Genomic DNA, 10,642 nt, shown 5'->3' on the forward strand with positions numbered 1-10,642 from the left:
CAGAAAGAAACCTGCTCATGTCTCCACTGAGGAGCTTCCAAAGCCTGCCTCCTCTTCCCTGATCATTTAGACATTCTTACCTGAGCCTTCCAGGTCCATTCTGAGCCCCAGATCCTACTGCAAAATGCTACGTGGCCCAGCCTGGAGCCTCTAAGAGCATCTCCTCTCCTGCTTGCTCAGCCTGCTGGTATCCCACTGATTCAGCCTGTAGCAGGCACACACGGTGGCCAGAATCTACAAATCTAGTTTCCACTGGTAGATGAGCCAGGAGTCTAGGACAACTGCCACTCGCTCACAGAGAAGCCCAGATACTCTAATAATAAACACTCTTAGATTAAACCAGAGGCCAGGCACACCCCACCCACACACCGAGGAGGCTGAAGCAGGAGGATCACGAATTTTTGAGGTTACCTTGGACTATGTAGTGAGAAACAAAAAATTAAGGAAAATGTATTTTTATTACACAGAAACATTAAAGTGGTGAGTGTTCGAATAAAAATAACTGAAAATAGATCTTTAGAAAATGAAAGTCTCTTCCAAGCAATATGAACAATTCAGCAGTAGAAATGTAACCACAGCCCTGCATCTCAGATGTCCATTTCCCCACAACCAAGAACGTAAACTCCAAAGCCTACTGTTTGCTCTTCAGCATCTCAGTCTCCTCAGGTGGTCGACCCATGTTGCTGACGAAGTGCAAACTGGCAAGATCCTTCCGGAAGGCATTTCGGTTACACAGTCTAAGAGGGAAAGCACTCCTGTCTCCCTCTGGGGAAAGTCCCTGGAACAGTTAGCTAGACGTCCTGAAGAGTAAACATTAAGTAGAAGTGAAGGGAACAGTGACACCAAGCCCCATGTGGCTCCACGAAACAGACAAGAATGCAATTGCGCTAGTCCAGCCCAGGAGGAAACAGCCTTGACCGTTCTATAAAACTTCAAGCAGTTGCCTAAACTGCAGCTCATTGGGCCCAGCTGGGAAGAAGGAGATGGGGGAGTGGGCTACTTCCCTGATGACTTTCCTGCATAATTATGCAGAACTGTCATCATAACAAAAGATAGTCTTTTATCTTGCAAAACCTGGGGAAAGTGGTCCTGAGAAAGCTGCATGTAACACTGGCAGCTGAGTGGGGGCATTCATCACTGTGGATGCCCAGTTCTAGACAAGGCTTTGGAGTACTCTCTCAGTGCTGGTCTTGGTGGTTCTGGGCATCTGCTCTCATTCCTTCCTGTAGAGCCAGGTTATAGGAGAGAGAGAGAGAGAGAGAGAGAGAGAGAGAGAGAGAGAGAGAGAGAGAGAGAGAGACCAGGTCCAGGCAGAGCCAACTGTCTCTCTGTCTCTCTGTTATACCCTCCACTGCCGGGAGTGTTGTGGGATATTTGATCACACAGTGTGAAGATGTGTCTCTGTCCTTCCTTGTCTGCCTAAGGCACCTTCTGACTGATTTAATAAAGAGCTGAAAGGCCAATAGTTAGGCAGGAGAGGATAGGTGGGACTTCCAGGTAGAGATAGGAACTCTGGGAAAGAATTTGGCACAGGATTCACTGGTGAGACACGGAAGATGTTGGACATATGGTACCGAGACAAGGTAATGAAACACATGGCAGACTGTGGATTAATATAAATGGGCTAATTTAAGTTTTAAGAGCTAGTTGGGAACAAGCCTAAGCTAAGGCCAAATTTTCACAATTAATAAGAAGTCTCTGGGTTATTATTTGGGAGCTGGTGGTCAAACAAAATCCAACTACATGAGAGTTCCTGGTCAGCTGTTGACCCAACCTGTTTACTATCCCAGGGCAAAAGTTTCTCGGGAGACCTCCAATGTGGCCGCTGGGGACTTGTTCTCACCTGTTTCTGCCACCCCCCTCCAAGATGGCTTGGTTATCCCCATGAGAAAAACATGTAGCCAAATTTCCAATTACTTGGATTGGCATCATTAGGCTATGATAATGGTCAGTAAGGCTAAGGCAGAGATCAGAGGAACAGGCAGGAATAGAGTTGAGGTGGGGTGCAAGCATGGGATAAGCTGTACCCTTTCCGGTCTGCTATCTTTCAACACTCTTCTCTGTCGTGAGCTGAGTAAGGCTCTGGGCATTTTGATTGGATGTAATTAAGCCCCAAATGGCAGTGTGGGCTGGTGGTAGATATTGCAAACTTCCAGCTCTGAGGTTCTGGTCACGTGGAGCTGCTGCAAGATACAAGGTAAAAAGAATGCACTACTGGACCCACCTCTCATTAAGAGGTTACCCCAGCAAGACAGAATTCAGCTCACACAGGAGCCGCTCACCAAAGCCTAGTGTCTACTGGATGCTTACAATGTGTCTTACACCCAGCTGGCCCTGAAGGAACCTGGAGTTTAGGGCCATTTGATGCTGGAAGTCCAGGTATTGTCTCAGAGCCTGAGCCTAAGGTGTTGGCACCTCCCACCATGGCCCAGGTTTTGGGTCTTTCTGTATTTTTTTTCCTCTTTAGGGGCCAGCCATCCAGCTCCCAAATAAATACTCAGAGATTTATTCTTACTTATTAATGCCCAGCCTTAACTTGGCTTGTTTCTAGCCAGCTTTTCTAAGTTAGATTATCCCATTTCTCTTTACATTTTGCCTCTGGGCTTTTTACCTTTCTTTATTCTATATATCTTTCTTTCCTCCTAACTCTGTAGCTGGCTGTGTGACTGGGTGGCTGGTCCCTAGCGTCCTTCTCTCCTCCTTTTCTCACTCCTCCCTGCTCTTTTTTCCCCCTAAATTTCCAGCCTAAATTTCTCCTGTTTATACTCTCTACCTGGAAGCCCCACCTGTTTCTCTCTCCTGCCTACTATTGGCTATTCAGCTCTTTATCAGACCAATCAGGTGTTTTAGGCAAGCAAAGTAACATGGCTGTACAGAGTTAAACAAATGCAACATAAAATAATGCAACACATCTTTGCATCATTAAATAAATACTCCACAGAGTAAACAAATGTAACACATCTTAAAATAATATTCTGTCAGGACCATGATATCCAGCACAGAGAGCCTTCTGAGAGGCAGTGCATTTCTCAAGCTTTCCTCTGTCCTAGGACATAGAGAGGACACTACTCTATCCCTTAGGGAGCCTGCTGGAAGCAGCCAGAACATCCCATTGACCTGAATGCATCATGGGGCATAGCCAGCTGTTGGGGCCTCAGAAGCCCAGAACTCTGAGGTTCTATTACCACAGGGAAGGAGCTGTGGTGTGGAGGAGGCTGAACAACTTCTGTCCTGGGGAAGGCCTCTAGGGCTATAGATGACCCTGAGTCTGCAAAACTGAGCCTCTTCTTGTTTCAACCTTTCCAGACCCCTCCCTCTATAATCACTTTTCACATAGTGTTCCACAAGGCCTATCTCAGATGCACTCTCAACCTGTGTTTCCTGTAGGAACTGCCTTCTTGTGGCCATTCTTCTCCTGCTGGCATATGTCCTTTACCTTGGGACTCTAGAGACCATTTTATGTTCATACCTGTGACTTTCAGAACCACTGGTACTCTCCCATCTAAGTACTAAGCAGGCTTGACCCTGCTTAGCCTCTAGGATCAGATGACATGTCTGACTTTCTAAGACAAACTCATGGGATTTGATACAAGTGGCCCAAGCCAGGTGTGGTGGCACAGGCCTTTAACCCCAGCACTGGGGAGGTAGAAGCAGGTGGTTCTCTGAGTTCCAGGCTGCCAGCCTGGTCTACATAGCAAGCTCTAAGCCAGCAAAGGCTATAGAGTGAGACCTGGTCTTAAAAACAGGGCAGTGAGGGCACAGTGTGGAATGTATTTCCATATGTATGAATATATTCTAGGTCCTAGTCCAGACACCAAGACAAGCCTGTGGGCCAATTGTCCAGAGCAATCCTTCTCCACATCCAACTGACCAGGTAGAGGAAGACTGTATCTGCTGGAAGCACCCCAGATTCCATTAGGTGCCAGCCAGAGTGGGACCACACTGTCCACTGAGGATGTGGAATTTCACTGCCTGCAACAGGACACAGGTTTAACAGTCCCTTCCCCTGGGCCACACTCGGCCCACTTTCCACAGACTGTCGTTCTGCCTGGCCCTAGCGCCCTGGCTGCCCCCTGTGCCTGGGTGCCTCCTAGCATGGTTACATATCTCTTTAGAGTCCATTCCCCAGTCTTTGTCCTTGTCAACTACAGAGTCCAGGCTTGCTTCTGGCTGCTAGAGAAGGAAAGGAGAGGAGTGAGCCTGAATGGGGAACATCCTGGAAAGTCCACCTTGTCCTGGCACCTCCTCAGCTCTCTGCTCTAGTGCTGGGCCAGACCTAATGACCCTGGGGTATCTCTCCATAAAACAAGCAGTTTTCTAGATGACAAAGTACTTCCCATTGTCTCATGACCGTAAATATTTATTTCACTTAGACATATCCAGATTAAGATCCCTTCCTCCTTGAGAGAGCAGAAAGCCTTTCAGAGAAGGCAAGGCATGCCAGGTGCCACCAGCTACAATGGGCAAGGCTCCCAAATGAGGTGAAAGTCAGGGGCAAAAGAGGCCACGCCCCCAGCTCCCCAGGGGCAAACTGTACAGATCTTCACCCTAGACTGTTTAGACAGACCTTCACCTCCCTAAATAAATACATTGTCTGAATCTATTTCCAACACATCTGGGAGGAGCCAGCCTCACTACAGACTGGGAGGAGAAATAGAAGGTGAGAGGGGCCCTTAGCTGTTCAACCTAGAAACATCTCCTTTTGTGGGACAGGGGACAGCAGGGGCAGTGCCTGGGGATGACCAGGAGCGAGGAAGGCTCACCCTTTGCTGCTTTGCCAAGGCATCAGGAGGGCTGCAGGAGTGGACACTCCTGACCTGACCTGTGATGTAAATGACTCCAGGCCACCAACAGGAGGGGTGTGAATGGCTCCAGCCATGACAGGGACTCTGTCACTGTCATTCTCTTGCTTCATGTGTCTCCACACTCTCCGCCCCAGAGAGGATGCACGCAGTCCCTGGAACGGGACACGTGCTTTGGCCTCAGTCTCCTAGGTCTGCCCACTTTGGACTTGGAGTTCCTCAAGCAGCCCCCCTGGATACACTCCCAGCCAGCCTGAAATTTCTGTCCCACAAACTGCCACCACAGATACCCTTGGGTGCCTGTATACAACTGTTCTCTGTGTGAAATGCAGTGAGAAGACCCAGGAGGAAAAGATGTTAAAAGGCCCTTTCCTCAAAGAAGAAACCACTTTGTGGGCAAGAATGTAAAGGGGTTTATGTTTGTTCCTAGACTCCATACCATCCTTACTGTGAAGACACTGTGCTTCATATCCCACTTCTGGGCTCTCTGAGTCTGGGGTCCTCATTTCAGGGACACTAGAGGAGTTGCTCCAGCAATGATGAAATGGGCTGAGGACATGGGGCCCTACAGAGTCATTCTGTTAAGGCTCAGGAACAAGTCTCAGAAAGTTCTTGAAACAAAATTCACAAGCCCCCTTCCCCATGACTACACAGGCCTAACAAGTGCTCTCTGACCACCGAGCTGCGGGCAACTCATGCATGGTGCTCCAGTGCTGCGGGTTTCATGAGTTCTCACTCATGCTGTGGTGGGCTTTCCGGTGATGTAGCTGCCTTTGAGTCATCCATACTCCTATAAATAACCCCAAATTCACCAAGCTAGACTTGGGTGAGATAGTTTCTTTTCTTTGGTCTGTTATCTATCTGGGGTCAATAGACATTTGTCTATTGGAGAAATGGGAGAAGTCACACAGCACTGGTATGATTCCATTACCATTGTTTGCTGAGGCCTACTATGGCAGGCCAACTGAGAAGCTGCAAGACCATCCCCATCCCATGGTCAGCTCTGTCTGGTACCTGGGACATGAGGACTGGACCATAACCCGGGAATATCAACAGCAGCTTACCCATAGATCCATGTTACTTCGGATTGGAGTTTTCTTCATCTAAGAGCTGATGGGGCCACAAAGAGCAAGCAATCCAGACGCCTCTATGAATGAGAGTGATATTACAGACGTGCGGCAGGGATACAAGGGGTCAGGCCCTAGCTATTATCTACTGACTCTCAAATACACTTCTTAGACACCTGGCAACCTTTTGTACCACTAGATGGGGCAGGCTTTCAGAAGTGAGTGCATGGGGCTCCAGGAAGGTGGCTGCTCACACATTTCACTGCCATACGTCTTTCCTTAATGAAGTCTCTGCCCAAGAGTGGTGGCTTTTAAATATGTACGTGCCAACACATGTTTGCACTTGGGCATGAGATGGTTCAACCTCCATGCCCTCTGTTGCTCTCTTATACCATCCATTGCCCCTGTTTTACAACTTACAAAGCTTGATTTTAACTGTGACTAAAGCCAGGAACACACACAAAATTGTGCTTGAAGACATGCTTGGAAATCCACTTGGTAAATAAGGGTAGACTTTCCCTTCTTGGATTTGTAAATACAAATTTACATGAAAGGTTTGCACAAACATTGATATTGAAACTATGTTTCCTTCCCATCCACATAGCAAGACCAATTTAGTCTCTTTGAGTAGCAGAGTCACACATTTCACTTATTGGGGTGACTCTCAGTCAGGGTGATGAGTAAACCCTTTACAAACCTTGGTGTGTAGAAACCTCCAGATGTGCTGAGGTAAGGCTCATTACCTCAAACTCACTTCCCTTTAGCCTTTTAGCAGCTGACACTCCAACAATGACATTGTAACTCCTTTGTGCTCAGGGTAAGCGCTTACGTGGTGATAGACATGAAGACCCAGCTTGAAACAGAAGACCCGTGTTTTGTAAATCTGTGTTGGCTTTTCTGTCCAGGCCTTAGAAGGATCTGTAAAATACTAAAGTGTGTTGGTGCAAAGGGAACAGATGTCTGTGGAGAGCTGGCAGCTAATATTTCACGAACAACCTCCGCTGTAGCAGAGCTCTGTGCAACAGAGGAGAGACCTGTAGAAAGCATGGGGCCAGGCTGGGGACTGAGAGAGTTCTGTGCATGAGAAGCCGTGCTCCAGACACAATATGATGAACACACTGTGTGGAGGGAACTCTCCCAGTCTCCATCTCTGCATGTGTGTGGTACCTGCGTGGCAGAGGTTGAAGAGACAGATTTGCATATTCTTCCTGACTGTGTCACCTACTGTTTCGTGTTTGTCCTAAAGCGGGCCCCGTTTCTTAAGCAAGACCCCAGGCTCACAAGGAGGCTGGTTAGTGTGTGCCCTGGTCTACAGTTGAAGCAGTCTGCCCATGTGCTGAGAGGCTTCAAACAGGGCAGGATCAGCAGTGCTCAGTTCTGGGCCCCAGAGCCACCTTCTATCCCGGGCCCTCTGCTCTCCCCTCTCCCCCATTCTGCCTACAGCTGGTCAAAGTGCACCACACCACAGACCTCCTTTCGCTTCTGAAGAGGGGAGAGTGATGATTAACAGCAACCATAACAGAGATAACCACAGAAACAGGACAAGCCTGCCTCTCTGCATGGTGGAGCACCATAGAGGAACAGCCCATTCAGGTGCCACAGCTAAGAGGTGATGCATGCTAACCCAGTGAAGAACACACACATTGAGCTTCTTTCTGAAGAATTCATGAAGGCAATTGCCCCTTCCCCTGCCTGAGCCACACTCAACTGGAGATCACCACCACAGGCCGAAGTGGAAAGGGGAGCGTCCTTAGTGGAGGCCCTCCCTGGCCATGCCTCACTGGGGCGCAGCCTTGAAGAGCAGAGTGCACACTGCCACTGGAGATCTGTTGGAGGAGGCACAGCATGGGACGCCAGCATGGCAGGTGTAAGTAGTTGGAGCTTGGATGTAGGGATGGACGCCAGGCAGCGTCTCTTCATCTTAGAGATAAGGGCACTGCCCTAACCACCTCTGACAGATAATGACAAAGTGCTTTGAAAAGCTTCAAGCCCACAACTTAATGAGACAGGTGTGGCTACAGCACAACCTTGCTCTTTGAAAGTTCTGAGAGTTGATTTTTATCAACTGATGAATTCTTCCCAGAGCCTCAGGCCTGAGTAAGGCAGGATACTAGGTGTGGGATGCAGGACCCAAGATGACGGACCAAGGACACAGGTTGTTGGATACTGGACAGAGATGAGTCCTCATATACCAGCCCAATTGTGTTCAATATTTCCACATTGGACATCCAGGTGAACAAATGCATTTGACCAGAGAAACTGCTGCTTCAGAGGGACCCAAGCTCGGGCTGTTCCAAAAGATGACAGTGAGAAATGGGAGGTGGGAACAGGCTAAGAAGAAGCTTGTGTCCAGGGGTAGAGGCCGAACCAGAGACAGGTCCAGAGAGGACATGTCAGGCTGGCTGCATGTAAGGAGGGTGTCAGCTCCACAGGCTTTGAGACCAGGCCCCAGGATAGTCTAATTGGGTTCTGCTTTGACACTTGGAGGAGGACAGGCTTTCATGCATGTGGATTTATAGTATAGCATTGTCCTCCAGATTGGAAATAGCATTGCTGTCTTGAAGTAGAGAAGCTGTGACCACCTGCTCTGGATCCTTACATTGTATTAATTGTCCATCATGGAGGGAGGGGGAAGGTCATGAGGTTCAGGAAAGCTTCATGGAGACCTCCCTAAGCTCCTCCCCTCTCTGATATTATGTAAGAAGCAAACAGTTGCCAGGGGTAGGGCTTCTTGGTTTATCTGCATGTGCCTCCCCTATGCTCCTGTGAGAAACCTTAATAAACTAATTGGTTCACCAAGCTGCACTTGGATGGAACTGTCTTTAGTCTGTCTGGGGCAAAAAGATATTTCTCTATGTCTCCCCAGGAAGCTATAAATTGTCTTTGTGTTCTTTCTTGATGTCAATGCCCTTGGTTCAAAGCTCAGAGCCCACAGCAGCATGGGGGTTAGGGGATGACTTCAAGGGACAGAGACAGGCCTGGACACAGGATCGTGAGTGGAAATACACCCCCACCCCATGTTGCCTCCTGGGCCTCAAGTCCTAGCCTCTCCACGAAGCCCAACCAGAGACTGATGTTGCCCAATTTTACACTGGGTCCTGTCTCCTCGGGCCAATAACGTACCCATATGGCTGAGCAGTGGCTCTGGGAGCGGGGAGGGTAGGAACAATAGGCATTTCCTAGAAATGTCCATCCAACTCTGTCTCCATCAACTGGGAAGCTACACTCCCTACACCTGAACAGGATGAAGCAGAGAATATGGACAAGTCCACCTCACTTGGTTTGCCCAAAGGTGAGCCTGGATTGTGGGAGACAGTGGAGCACAGTGAAGCCTGTTCTTGTTGGAACCTTCCTTTTGTTTCTTCAGTGATGGTGATGGCTGTATTTGCAAACACTCCCCCAACCACAGCTGTGGACACTGGTCAATAAGCCCTTTCCTGGAACTTCCTTTCTTCTTCCTCAGTTGCTGTTGTAGGTAGAACCCTTTCTCAGATAAAGGAGGGATGAGGTTAGGTGAGTGACCTGGTGGGTAAGGGGTCCATTCCATCTCTGTCGTGTCTGTGGTTGTGACATGACCCTGTTTAGGGTAAGCAAAATTTGCACTGGTTTTTTTTTTTTTTTTTTTTGTAGTCAAGAATCCTCTGGGGTTGGGGATTTAGCTCAGTGGTAGAGCGCTTACCTAGCAAGCACAAGGCCCTGGGTTCGATCCTCAGCTCAAAAACAAAAAAATCCTCAGTATCAACAACTCCAAAGGACTTCAGAAGTACATCCTTAGCTATACAGTGAGTTCAAGGCTAGCCTGGACTACAGACCCTGTAGAGGAGGAAGGGGGAGACATAAAAGACTACACATCAAATGAGTCAATATGTAGGAAATTCCAGAATTGGGGAATATACAGAGAAAGAGGGGGAAGAGGGTTCATGGTTTCCTGGGGATGGGGTTCTTTGGCAGAAGCAGGTGCTGAAGTAAGGAGTCATTCTAGGAGTCGGAAGTTCTAGAGCTGACTGTGCTGACACAACTATGAACAGACTAAAGGCCGCTGGATAGTGCATCTTGAGTGGGAGAGTTGTAGCGTATGTGAACCACATCTTAAGGGAGCTGGGAAAGAATGAAGGCTGTGTACCAGGCATGACTTACAGAGAAAATGATGCATTTGTTCTTGAAGCCATTTCCAGAGACGTGTGTTAAGAAGACAGGGCTCTGTGGGCAAAGTAGGGAGCCAAGCAGAGAAGTATCACCAGAACAAGCCCAGGCTCAAGGAAGAAGGGAGAAAGAGATCTCCCTGAAGATAAGCAGGTCAGAGAACAGAGTGGCTGATCCCCTCCAAGGGAGAAACTGCCAGAGGGGATACAGAGAGGGGTTTCAGAGGTTGGCCAGGAGGAAAGGGGCTGGTTAGAGCCAGATGGACCGACTATGACCAGCAAGGACCAAAGTCAAAGAGAAGGGTGCAGAGCCTGTCCAAGCTGACGGGCAGTGCTGGTCCTTCATCAGTGTGGGACTCAAAGAGGCCAGAGCTAGGCAGATGTCCTGGAAGGAAGGGAGAAGGGTCTATCCCAGCAGGCCAGGACAGTTTGTTCCTACCTGCTCTCCGTCTCTTCCAGGTACCTTCTATCTCCGCCCCTTGCCCACCACCTCGCTGAGCTTGTGCCTATCCCTTCTTCCAGCCAAAGTAATCAAGAAGAGTCTCTAAGACCTAGGTGACCCCAGGGTTCTCCCTTCCAAAGGAGGATTCTAACACTCACCGACCTCTTTAATTTGGGATCTGAAGACCAA

This window comes from Peromyscus californicus, unplaced genomic scaffold (genome assembly GCF_007827085.1).
Source record: "Peromyscus californicus insignis strain IS unplaced genomic scaffold, ASM782708v3 Scaffold_18__1_contigs__length_77618521, whole genome shotgun sequence".
Lineage (NCBI taxonomy): Eukaryota > Metazoa > Chordata > Mammalia > Rodentia > Cricetidae > Peromyscus > Peromyscus californicus.